The sequence below is a fragment of the Rhinoderma darwinii genome, chromosome 1 (genome assembly GCF_050947455.1).
Source record: "Rhinoderma darwinii isolate aRhiDar2 chromosome 1, aRhiDar2.hap1, whole genome shotgun sequence".
NCBI lineage: Eukaryota > Metazoa > Chordata > Amphibia > Anura > Rhinodermatidae > Rhinoderma > Rhinoderma darwinii.
In genome coordinates, this window is record NC_134687.1 from 205378509 (window position 1) to 205392641 (window position 14133).

The 14133-nt window shown below is 44.3% G+C and overlaps 1 protein-coding gene across 2 annotated transcripts in view; it reads right to left on the reverse strand.

Annotated features, from left to right (window-relative positions):
* Window positions 1-14133, reverse strand: part of ARHGAP24 (Rho GTPase activating protein 24) — a 923793-nt gene that overhangs the window by 709387 nt on the left and 200273 nt on the right. The gene's annotated exons all lie outside the window — the stretch shown is intronic.

Here is a 14133-nt window from a genome sequence, read left to right on the forward strand (position 1 = left end):
TGTGGTATAAATAACACAATCATTTTGTTCAGCGGGTTGTTACGATTGCAACGATACCAAATTTGTATGTTTTACTACTTTTACAAAGTAAAAACGCATTTTTTTCAAAATTATTTGTTTTTGTGTCTCCATATTTGAAGAGCCGTAACGTTTTGTTTTTTTCGCCGATGCAGTTGTATGAGAGCTTTTTTTTTGCGGGAAGACTTGTAGTTTTTATTGGTACCATTTTGGAGTAGATGCGACTTTTTGATCACTTTTTATCACATTTTTTTAAAGTCAGGATTCACAGAAAACAGCAATTTTTCCGTCGTTTTTTAATTTAATTTTTTACATCGTTCACCGTGCGGGTTAAGTAATATAATAGCTTTATAGTCGGGGTCGTTACGGATGCGGCGATACCAAATATGTGTAACTTTTTTACTTTATTTTGGTTTTTTAATAGTAAAGCAGTTTGTAAGGGGAAAAAGTGGGTTGTTCATTTTTTTTTCACATTTTTTTTAATTAACTTTATTAAACTTTTTTTTAAACTTTTTTACTAGTCCCACTAGGGGACTATAAGATGCGATTCTCCGATCGCTATTATAATACACTGCAATACTTTTGTATTGCAGTGTATTACTGCCTGTCCGTTTAAAACGGACAGGCATCTGCTAGGTCATGCCTGCGGCATGATCTAGCAGGCATTCATTACAGGCAGACCTGGGGGCCTTTATTAGGCCCCCGGCTGCCATAGAAGACACAGACACTCAGGAATCTTATCGCCGGGTGTCGGTGGGATGAGAGGGAGCTCCCTCCCTCTCTCCAAAACCACTCAGATGCGGTGCTCGCTATTGAGCACCGCATCTGAGGGGTTAAACGGGTGAGATCGATACTAATATCGATTTCACCCGGCAGAGCAGGGACGCCCCCAGCCCTCAGCTGCCTCTGGCAGCGGAGAGCAGGGAAATTTGACAGCTCCCTGCTCTGTTTACTTATTCCGATGCCGCGACGTAAAAAGTCTATGGCATCGGAAAATAAGGCCCGTTAGTGACCGACGTAAAAACACTATGGGCCGGTCACTAACGGGTTAAACCAAAACAGGAACTGAACTTAAACAGAACGCTCGTTCCCGATCATAAATGTATGGGGACGAACGATCACAGTAATGAGCTGTCTCGTTGATCGGTGCTCGTTTACACGCCAATGTCGGACCGTGTAAGGCCCCATGCACATGACCGTAAAAATTGTCTGTAATTTTGGACCGTAATAGTGGTCCGCAATTACGGACCCATTCACTTCTATTGACCATGGCACCTTCCCGTATATTTGCGTGAAGATGTCCGGGCCATAGACGTGTACCACAAAAGATAGGACATGTCCTATTTTTTGCTTTTTATGGGCCATGCTCTAATACTTTATATGGGAGCACGACCAGCAAATGTGGGTGGCTGTGCCCAGCCATCCTTGGCCGGCCGTACCCACAACCGTGGGCCGTGATTACGGGCACGGGCGTGTGCATGGGGCCTAAGAGGACCCTTGGAGTGGAAGGTGTGAAGAAGTATTAGTACAATTATTGATAAGCACTTTGCTCTTTGATTGCATTAAGGACCTCGTTTTCTTTAAAAATATGCACTCGTACAAGCATTATGGAGGAAATTAAATGTGTGTGTGTATATATATATAAATATATATATATATATATATATATATATACACACACACCCGTGTCAATATATATATATATATATATATATATATATATATATATATATATATAAAAATAAAGGTAACTGCAGGTTCCCACATATATTTCCTTACAGCCCCCATTTATTTGATAACTTCCAAAGTATTTTATGTTATTTTACTTTCCATGTCAGGTTTTTGTATTGTATAACACTGGTTACTCAACATGAATGTCACCTTCCTCCATATGCAATGAATAACAGGAAGAAAAGGTAATAAATAGCAGAGGAATATTAGCATATGGCAGACTATGTAAACATGTGGCCACCAGATCTCTGTCCTGCAGAGACTCAGAATCTCGCTTCAATATAACTGGCTTAAAGAGGTAAACAGTCTGTAAAGTAAACTTGACTAAATTCATATCATATAAAATAGAAGATAGATATGAGATAGACAGACAGACAGACAGACAGATAGATAGATAGATAGATAGATAGATAGATAGATATGAGATTGATAGATAGATAGATAGATAGATAGATAGATAGATAGATAGATAGATAGATAGATAGATAGATAGATAGATAGATAGATAGATAGATAGATATGAGAAAGAACACAACTTAAATACAGACAGACTCTCATAATAGAGAGCAGCATTTAACCCCTTTCCTCCGCACCCATTTTTCGGATTTTCACTTTAATTTTTTCCTCCCACATTCCAAAAGCCATTACTTTTTTATTTTTCGGTTGATGAGGGCTTGTTTTTGAGAGAGGAGTTGTAGCTTTCACAGAATAATTTCTTGTACCATATAATGTAGTGGGAAACTGGAGGTTCGTTTTTTACGGTGTTCACCGTGCGCTAAAAAACGGCATGCTAACTTTATTATGCAGATCAATACAATTACGGCGATACCATATTTATATAGTTTTTCTATGTTTTACTACTTTTACATTGAAAAAACTGATTGTTAAAAATAACATTTCAGTTTTGTCGCCATATTCTGCGAGCCATAACTTTTTTTTCCGTTGATTGAGCGGTATGAGGGCTTATTTTTTTGCGGGGTGAACTGTAGTTTCTACTGGTACCATTTTGGGGTACAGGAGACTTTTTGATCAATTTTTGTTCCATTTTTCTGTGGGAGATGAAGTGACCAAAAAACAGCGATTCTGGCGGTTTTATTTTTTACAGCATTCAAAGTGCGGTCAAAATAATTATATATAGTTCAGACTTTTATGGATTTCGTATATCGCTATACTGACAGTCTCCTATGAAGCCCTTCATCAGGCACCCAGGCTGCCATGACAACCATTGACGCCCCTCGATCGCGTCTGGGGGGGGCGTTGCAATGTTACAGGGCCCCCCTGTTTCTAACTACTTAGATGCTGCAGTCGCTATTGACTGCGGCATCTAAGGGTTTAAAATAGTGTGATCACGCTCTAGCAGGATCCCACTCATTACACTGAAGTGTCGGCTGTAAGATACAGCCGATACACTCGTTCTATGGAGCAGGCTCAGCCCGTGAGCACGCTCCATACTCCCCCACCCAATCAGCTGTTTTGAAGGGGCCGTGGCACTCGTATGACCACTGCTTCCCCTTCATTCTTGTCACTGCTCTGTACTGTGAAATGCTGACACACTTGTAGCGGTGGTTTACAGTATCACTGCCTTCTTCCATTCATTTGAATGGGAGTAGCGGACAGGGATCAGTATGGGCACTGTGATCGGTCTGCGGTTAGGCAACCCCAAACACAGCAAGCTACGATGTATTTTGTGTTCTGACATCTTTCGATATATCTTTCTTTATAGCAAGCGATTTGTACTACAGCAGCTCTTCTGTGGGATTAAACCAGATGGGCTAGCCTTTGCTTTCCATGCACATCAATGAGGTACTAAAAACTGCACACTGGGAAGACCTGCTGTTTTGGAGATGCTCTGACTCTAGCGATCTAGCCATCAGAATTTGTTACTTGTCAGACTCGCTCAGATCCTTACACTTGCCCATAGTCAATGATTCAGAAAAAAAATAAAAAATAACACATTCTATGTCATGTAACTAAGAAACAGTAAAACAAAAATATGAAACTAACAAATTAAAGTAGAAGCACATGTGCAGTTGCTCTGAGCCAAGGACAATGTTGTGACGTGGCTATGTGACACCAGAAGGACGCAACTTCACAATGCCAGTGGGAGTGGAATCTTGACAGGGATACATTAGGATGAGGTTTTCTTTTATATTACTTTTGTGCTAATTAAAAATACAAGAAAATCACATCTTTCATTTACGCAATAATTTGCAGAAATTCTGCCTGGGTATACAAATATCCCGTTAGTGCAATAGAAAAATGTCTGTGGCCCTAAAAATAAGAATGAGCTGCTTAACCAAAAGCTTCTCCTAAAACTCTGAAAAGCTATTATTGGCACATTGTTTGTGCCCAAGGGTGGAGCACAATACTTCCCAATGCTAGTTACTGTAAGTTAAAGGGGTTGTACTAAAATCAAAACTTATCACCTATTCACGGGATAGGTGATAATGGTCTGATCGCTGGGGGCCCCCCAGCTGGGACCCCCATAGATTGTGAGAAGGGAGGTCCCAGTGCCCCTGTACCGCCTCACTGCTCAACCGCAGAGAGGAGGACATTGAATGGAGCGGTGGTCAAGCATGTGCGCTACCACTCTAATTAAAGTATATGGGAATTACGGAAATAGTCAAGTACAGCACTCCATTCAATCTCCTCCTCACTGCTGGGGGAACAGTGAGGAAAACAGGGGGTTTGGGACCCCCATTCTTGTGATGGGTAGGGGTTTCAGTGGTGGGATTTCCTGGCAATCAGACAATTATCACCTATCCTGTGGGATAGGTGATAATCATCGATTCTGGGAATACCACTTTAAAGGGAGTCTGTCACCCGAAATGTATTAAACTAGCAACAGAGTAATATAGCGCAGGCTCAGCTGAATGTAACATTATTTTCCTTTTTCACATGGGTGGCTCCAGGGCCGCCATCAGGAATTTCTGCGCCCCATATAGCCAAGAAGTCTGGGCCCCCTCCATTACCAGGGGTGGACAACGGAAAGTGTGGCGCTCATGTTTGCACATTATACGCGTTAACCAATTTTGCTGCTGATGTCAATTACAGTGAAGGAAACCATGGAGCAGGCAGCGACCGATTAATGCCCTGGATTTTGTTCAATTTAGCCAAAACGTAATCCGACTGTATGGCATACAGTGGGATAAGCCACCTGGGGAGTGGAGCTTCTACTAGCACTCTGCCCAGGGACTTTGGGGCTGTTTCTTATGTCCATATATGTTAGGCTTCTTTCACATCTGTGTCGGGACTCCGTTCATGGGGTTGTCTGACTTTTCCATCAGGGGAACCCATGAATGGAAAATAAACTGAAACAAACAGAAACCATAGCTTTCTATTTGCATTACCATTGATTTCAATGGTAACGCATTAGTTGAAAATGGTTTCCGTTTGTCTCCGTTCTATAAGGTTTCCGTTGTTTTGACGGAATCAATAGCTCAGTTGACTGTGCGGTTTTGATGAATTTTTTTTAACTGCACCTCAAACGCTACATGTGAATATACCCTCTGCCGCACAAAAACTATAACTAAACTTTTTCCTTGCATAACATCTACAGCAAAGCCCCCCCTACCCTATACAAATGAACTACAAGGGTCTCTTCACACATCGAGGTCAAATCACGTTTTTTGCAACAGTTTTTGTAAAATTGCTTTATAACCATGTCATTTTCCATGGTTTTGCGCATATATCTGTGCAAAAAAAAAAACGCAATGTGACCGTAACTTGTGTGTATATGCTAAATAAGTTCCAACACATGACATTTACAGTCAAATCCCCCCTCCCCCACAAAAAATTATTTAAAGGCTACAGCCGCTACACCTTTGAAAACTTTTTTTTAATAAAAATGTGTATCAGTGTGTTTTGTGCAACTTTGCAATTACATTTTTTTTCAAAATAATTTTTACTATTTGAGATACAGCTGCTTTATATCCTGTATACAGAGCATCTGTATCGTGCGCTGAAACCTGTATCCTTCAGGTCAGCGGGACTGACGGGTTAGACTGGGTTCTCACGGGTCGAATACGCTGCACAAAAATCACGCAGCGTGTCCGACCTGGAACCCACAGGACATTCCGTCTGAAAAATCGCACCATGATGTGGTGCGGTTTTTCGGACAGAAATTTCTCTGTGCAAAAAAGCACTCATACTTACCCCCTCCTCTGACGTCCGCTCCGGCCTCCTTGGATGACGTTGCAGGCCATGTGACGCTGCAGCCTGTGATTGAATGCAGCAGTCACATGGGATGCAACGTCATCCCAGAAGGCCGGACATGATTTAAATTCTGCACCGCAGGTCAATTTATTAACGTCTATGCTACTTTTTTTCAGCAGCGTGGGCATGAGATTTACAAAATCTCATCCTCTTTGCTGCTACTGTAAATGATGTGGAATTGCCACACAGAATTCCGTTGCGGAAATTCTGCAGCGTTTAGCTACGTGGGAACCCGGCCTTACATTCAATGAGTTCTTCCAGCAGATACAATTCTGTCCATGTTCATGTGATAATCACATCGCTAGAAGACACAGGTCTGATACACATACTGCAACTGTAACGATCCCAGCACCTGTGTGTCCATCACATGACCATGGAGAGAATTGTATCCACTGGAAGTAAATATTGAATGTTCCGACTAAATAACAACAAGCAGAGATATCGAAAACTGAGAAATAAATACAGAAAGTATACTGGAAAATGTTACAACTGAATTGTACAAAAAAATATCATTAATTTGCTGAAACCGGACAATCCCTTTAATGCCTCTGAATAATCATTGCAAAATCCTAGCTCACATTTGCAGTCTGATTGAAAATGTCCACAAAATGTTTGGGGGGCATCAGAACATTCTAGAATTTGATTTGCATTGCTTTGTTTACTATAAATTCTTTTTACATTTTATAGTATGAGACACTGATATTGTATCCTCTGGGCAAAGAAACATTAGACAAATGCTAATATGGTTTTTACTGCTTGTGAATGTAAAAACCTAATCAGCAGCAATGCTATCAACAACCTAACAATGACTTTTCTATAGATTTTGCAAAAAGCCCATTAAGGGAAAACGCGGAGTTATACAAATCTAAAACATATAGCAATTTAGATGATGGCAGCGATTTAAAAAAACTCTGACATTATACCCAGAGAACCACCAGTGCTGCAAGTTACCAAGATATAGGTGGACTAAGGAAATATATCTGTTGTTATGACTATGCAATAAAGTTATTTTACCACTTTCTTAAAGTGTTGTGATGGTGTAACTAAAGCTACTTACCCCCATTGCAAAGGCCAGTGGCGTTGCTAGTTTCAGGTATCTTCAGAGTCTAACAACACCCTTGACAGTGGCCCTCAACTTCTGCTATTTAAAGCACGGCTCTCCTCTTGTATTCTATCAGTTAATTTGGGCCTCACCAGGGCCTAGATGTGACTGCACCTTCTGTACCCCAAGACGTATTATTTTGACTAATCTACAGTTCTACCCTGGTCCAGGGACAAAAACTGAGACTGGGAACGCTAGAACATTGGCTAAATGTTTCTCAAGCTGGTACGAATTGTTATACACAAAGCCTTAGACTATTTTCTAAAGCAAACAAAAGATTCTACATAACAAAGACTTTCTGTGCATGGCAATTTGTGGCTGGCACTTGTGGTGGTGCTGTTACTAGTAATTATGATTACACTATAGCTGTCACTTATAGTGGCACTTTTGGTGTCACTTTTATATGGGAATGGTGGCTTGCTTTGTTATAGGCGCCACGTGACCAGGGTCGGACTGTTCATCTGGCATCTGGCAAATGCCAGATGGCCCTGTGGTGGCAGTGGGCCGCTCTACCTGGAGAGTGCCACTGTTAACTGTATCCATGTCCTCAGGACGCGGATCCAGTTGAAAGCCATGGTGCCATTTACTCTCATAAGCCTCCAGATGCTTTAGGCCTGCGGCCTCCGAGAGGTTGGGAGCACTCGGTGTGGCACGTGACGTCAGCGACCTGCGCTTTGCAGTGGACAGGAGAGACAGGAAGAGGCCCCAGCCGCACATCATCGGAACGAGGAGAGGTGAGTTAATATTTTTTAATTATTGCTGCACAGGGAGCACATTTAATGGGTGGAGGGGATAGACACAACACCTACACTAGTTCTCATTTGCGTAGTTTCTGTATGCCCTACAGTAACTACGCAAATAAGGATTTCTGATGTGTGGAGCATAAAGGTGGGCTGTTACTATGTGGGGGCACAAAGAGGAAACATTAATACTGTATGGGGGTTTAAAGGGGGCATTACTACTGTATGGGGGTACAAAGGCGGATATTAATATTGTATGGGGGCTTAAACGGGGGATTACTACTGCATGGGGCACAAAGGGGGGAATTAATACTGTATGGGGGCTTAAACGGGGCATTACTACTGTATGGGGGCACAAAGGGGGGCATTAATACTGTGTGAGGGCACAAAGGGAGGCATTACTGTGTAGTTATCACAAAAGGCGGCATTATTCTCTGTTTAGTGGGGACTCTTGCTGTTTGGGGCCAAAAGGGGGCACCATTACAGTGTGGGGCCAAAAGGGCGCACTATTATTGTGTGGGTCTAAAAGGGGGCACTATTACACTGTGGGGCCAAAACAGGGTATTATTACTGTGTGAGGCACCAAGAGGGGCATTATTACCATATGGGGCAGTATGGATGAGGAGTTTATGTAGTGGTGGCAGGTACTGGAAATGCAAAGAGACAAAGATATCGGTGTATCGAATTCTGCAGAGACAATTCATTGCTGGAAGAAGACGTCATGGCGGTCTGGGCCGGATGAAGAAGAAAAGAAAAAGTGAATGACTCCAATCTGAGAAGATGTCTACTTTGAGTCACTGGATGTAACTGTACTTTAGTCACTTATATGGTCTGCAGAGTGCCTGTGTAGAACTGGTATCAACCACTATATGGTCACTGTATGACCATATGGTGGTTCCAGCATTTTCACGTACAGTTACATGATGAGAGCTGTTGTTTTCCCGCAATTCCACGTAACAGTACGTGAAAGAGATGGAGCTGGCTCAGGAGCTGAGCCAGCGACATCTCCGCCGGGTGACAGCTGTATGTTACAGCTGGCACCCTGAGGTATCAGCCAGGACCGGAGCTAGCCTCCGATCCGACCGATTAACACCTCACATGCTGCATTCAATAGAGATCACAGCATGTGAGGAGTTAAGAGCCACCGGTACCCCAGCAGCGTGATCGCTGGGTTGCCGGTGGCAGCAAAGGCGATCTGAGGCCTAATACTTACCTCCCGGTCTGCCAGTAACGGAATCCTCCTATGCCCCGTCGTCGGCGGGGGCCCAAAAGGCTTCCGGTACCATCGGCAAGATGGCGCCGGCTCAGCTTCCGGCTCAAAAGCTGAGCCGGCGTCATCAGCAGTGTGTGTCCACTGTATGTTACAGCGGACATCCCACTATAAAGGCAGGAACCGGAGCTAGCTCCGATTCCTGCCATTAACCCCTTCAATGCAGCGATTCAATGCAATCGCTGCATCAAAGTGGTTTGTATGAAATCGGCAGCGTGCCATGCGATGGCAAGGCTGGCGACTGCTACCATGGCAACAGGAGGCCTAACAATGGCTTCCTATCTGCCATTACGGAAGCCGATTAGGCCCCGTCCGGAGGTGGAGCCTGATCGGCTTGCTGTCAGTGAACAACTGACAGTTCTAATACATTGCACTACATAGGTAGTGCAATGTATTATAACATCAAACAAACAGTTGTAGCTTCAAGTCCTCTAGTGGGACTAAAGAATAGTGTAAAAAAAAAAGTGTAAAAAAAAGTAAAAGTTATAAAAAATTCAATAAAAGTTTCAAGTAATAAAATAAAACACAATCACCCTTTTTCCCTGATCAAGTAATTTATTATTGAAAAAAAGAATAAAGCCATACATATTTGGTATCGCTGCGACCGTAACGACCTGAACTATAAAAATATTATGTTATTTATTCCGCACAGTGAACGCCGTAAAAAAAACAACTAAAAAATACTGACATAATTGCTATTTTTTGGTCACTTTGTCTTCCAAAAATTGCAATAAAAAGTGATCAAAAAGTCGCATGTACCCAAAAATGGTACCTATAAAAACTATAACTCATCTCGCTAAAAACAAGCCCTCATACAGCTCCGTCGACGAAAAAATGAAAACCGTTATGGCTCTCATAACTTGGCAACAGAAAAAATCCATTCTCTTTACAAAAGTTATTTTATTGTGCAAAAAGTTGTAAAACATAAAAAAGTGCTATAAATTAGGTATCACCGGGGGCGTGGCCAGCTGCTGATGTGAGAGGACGCGTGTGGCGATAGTTCCGGGCCAGCATCCTGTCTAACATCCTCCTGACGGTGCTGTAATCCCTGAAATCAGCCAAAATTCCTTACCTGCTGCGTCGGAAGGGAAGGACGTCTTCCAGGAAAAAGATGAGCCCACCTAAAGCGATGGATGCGGCTGAAAAGCTGAAATGATATGCCCGCGTGGGGATCCAAGATGGCGCCGGCGGGAGCTCTGCTGCGCAGGCCGCGGCTGCTGCTGTGGCTGGGACATCAACCTCTGCTCCCTCGGAACAGCATGCAGGAATCACACTGCAGGAGGCCTCGGATAAGCTGCTGACGGCCATCCTGGAGACGCGTACGTCGCTAACGGCTAAGATCGATGAGGTGAGAGTGGACGTGGGCCTACTGAGGCAGTACCTGCAAAATGTGCGGCAGAGAGTCACGGAGGCGGAGGGCAGGATTTCAACCTAGGAAGACCTTACTGCTAACATGCCGGCGGCTATTCAAGATCTGCACCGTAAAGTTGATCTGTGGCGCCAGAAAGCCGACGATTTAGAAAACAGATCGCACCGCAATAATCTCCGTATTGTGGGATTGCCGGAGAGGGCAGAGGGGCAGAGGCCTGGGGAATTCGTGGAAAAATGGCTGAGGGAGATCTTTCCAGCTGCCTCCTTTTCGTTGACGTATGCGGTGGAAAGGGCGCACAGGGTTCCAGCACGACTACCAGTTCCGGGTGCTCCCCCAAGACCCCTGCTTGCTCGGATGTTGAATTGTAAAGATCGGGACACGGTTCTGCTGGAAGCTCGGAAGGCCGGCGGGATTCGATTTGAAAATGCCTCTGTGTCCATATATCCGGAATTTTCTCCTGATTTGCAGCGACAGAGGGCGTCATATGTCCCTATTAAGCGCCGACTTCGGGACCTGCAGATTCCGTATTCGATGGCCTATCCGGCTAGATTGCGGGTTGTGGATGGAGATCGAGCCATATTTTTTACGGATCCAACTGAGGCGGAGGAATGGCTTACGAGAAAGCATAGGCGCTCTCCTCGACGCTGATCGCTGTGGCTGTGCAGGCTGGGAGATTATTGCCGATATATGGAACTCATGGATACCCCATATTGTTTGTATTACAGAAGTTCCAGTTGAAAGTATCCTTATACGATAATGATGTGATGTTGTAACATGTTATCTACAAGCTGCTATGTGAGGCATAAGGTCTGTGATATGATCTGGGAAGTTTAGTCCTCATAATCTCTTCCTTATGTGTTCTGAATAAGAGATATGGGGGACATTTAATACGAGTCAGGTTTTAATATGTTTTATAATATCTGGTGGATGGGATGCTGGTCGGGAGAAACGCTATACCTATATAGATAGTGTATTTGCGGCAGAAATACGCTAGCCGTAGAAACTACCCCCTAGAGTATTGGCTACAAAGGTTTGCTCCTGTTGAGCAATGTCTGTTCTTGGTTTTGTTATGAAGGATATTGAGTCAACTCACATTGCTGCAGAAATTAGCATAAATGTTGTACACCTACGGGACATAGTGGGAATTGCAGACGGGTTCGGGACAATTGTCACTCAGGGGCTCGTGGCTAGGATTCTGGGCTACGGCTCTCCAATATGTGTTAACAGTACGAAATGGCAGGATTACGGTTAATGTCCTGGAATGTCCGGGGAATGGGGTCTCCTGAAAAGAGGCATATGATATTCACTGCTGTGCGGCGACAGCGTCCTCATTTAAAGTGTCTACAGGAAACACACATGACACCTGATACTGTGAGGAATTGGAGTAAGCCCTGGGTGCAGTGGGTGGGACATGCCTCACACACCTCGTATTCTAGGGGGGTGGCCATCTTAGTGCATGTTGAGCTCCGTTGGAAATTGCTACAATCCAACATGGATCCTGAGGGGCGGTACATTTTTCTACATGCGGTTCTTGATTAATGTCCCTATGTGATCTTGGGGGTGTATAATCCTCCACCAGCCTCATTGGCAATAATCCAGGAAGCCGTCCGATTTGTGTCAGCCTACCCGGGGGCCCGGGTGATCATGATGGGGGATTTTAACTTGGCTATGGACCCTGGTATAGATAGATTTCAGGGGAACGGGAGTAGAGGTCCTGGAAGCCCCTCTCAGTTAAGTCTCTTTGTAAAGGAGATGGGCTGGATTGATCTGTGGAGACCGACACACAGAGGGATTAGAGAGTACACATGCCACACCCCACAATACAATGCGCTGTCCAGAATTGATTATATATTTGGTTCGCCTGCGGTTTTCCAGGAGGTGGACTCTGTAGATCACTTACCGAGGGGGATCTCGGATCACAGCCCGATCTTACTGACATTGAAAAGGCCACAGGCAGGGGGGCGTGGCTTGGCTGCCGGACTGAATGGTCGCGTGAGAACCTAGCTCCGTGCTGCCTCACCGTACCTAAGCGACACACAAGCAACCAAGACCTCTCTTACATTCCGCCGTTGTTACACCAGAGAAGGATTCCCGCCTAGCATGCCTAGACAAAAGAAGTCGGTGAGTAGACCAGCGAAAATGCTGGATTTCTACTTTCCCCACGACCGCCAGACGGCCCAAAATGGCGCCGATGCCGAAAATTGCACAAGCCCACTCACCTCAGTGCCGGGACCCCAGCAGTTCAGATCCCCACTTCGCCGAAGTAGCTCCGTCCCAGCGCTGTCACCTGGATCACTGCCAGCTGGTCCGCACTCACAGAGCGCAGCTCTAACACCGAAGAAGGGGACAAGGGGGATGACAGAACCTAGAGGACGCCATCTTAAAGGCCACACACGTGGCATCTCCTCCTCCTCACCTCCTTCACCGGGATATGGGAGCCCTTCTTCTCGGTCAAAAAGGGATTGTCACACTGCCCTAACACACCAGGAGACAGATTGTCCTGAGGGAGATATGAGGGAATCTTCACATCTTTTTACAGATATGCCATCTACATCTAACCCTGTCACAGAACTCACTCTCAAGACCATGCTGCAGGCGCTTCAACAATCTCATGTCTGCCGCAATACATGCAGTGGAAGATCGAGTACAACACGTGGAATCTAAAATGGGGGATTTTGCAGCTTCCCACAACGAGCTTATAGACGCTCACTTCGACGTAGAAGCTGATATTACACAAGTCAAAGCAAAAATCGCTGATTTAGAAGACCGTTCCCGAAGGAACAATATCAAGTTTCGGGGTATACCTGAAGATATAGCCCCAAAAGATCTAACCCAATTTATCCAAAGCTTTCTTAATACCTTGCTGCCTGATTGCACTTCTAGAGATCTGATCCTAGATAGAGCACACAGAGTTCCCAGACCTAAACACCTATCGACAGATGTTGCCAGAGATGTTTTGGCTTGGTTTCACTTCTTCCACATCAAGGAACTCTTTATGACAGCCGTAAGAAATAAAGAGAGAGCCATACAATTTGATATCTCTCTATACTGATCTTTCTGCCGTCACTCTGCAGTTAAGGAGAGAACTTGCGCCCATCACTACAACTTTGAGGAACAACAAAATTCTATATAAATGGGGCTTTCCGGTACGACTATTGATCCACCGAAATGGTTCTATGCACGTGGTCAGAACTGTCCAAGAAGGTGCGTCACTTCTACAAAAATGGGGCATTTCCATTCCTGATGCCTCTTCGGGAGCTAAGAAAAAATCCCTACCTCACACGATTAAGGATGACTGGCAGGGGCCCAACCTCCGACATCGCCCGCGACGCTGAGGTATATTCACTTTATGGCGGTGGAGCGGCGGGGTTATTCCCGAGATCTAAAAGTCCGGTGCACAAGTTGACTGTTTTTCCCCCCACCGTGTCTGAACCCATTGTGGTTCAGTCTTTTTCTTTATTCAAACGTATTTGAATGCTTTTGTTTTGTTGTTTTAAGTTCCTTCTTTGTCAAGTGCAGGCCACTATGTTACACTTGTACTCATATAACAGTCAATTCACATACATTCCTTTGGATCATACCAAGTATGACCTACAACTCGATGTGATACGGTCGAGTATACAACAGCACTCTCACATATACGATGGCTCTTAAAATTGGTTCTCTAAATGTAAATGGCCTTAAT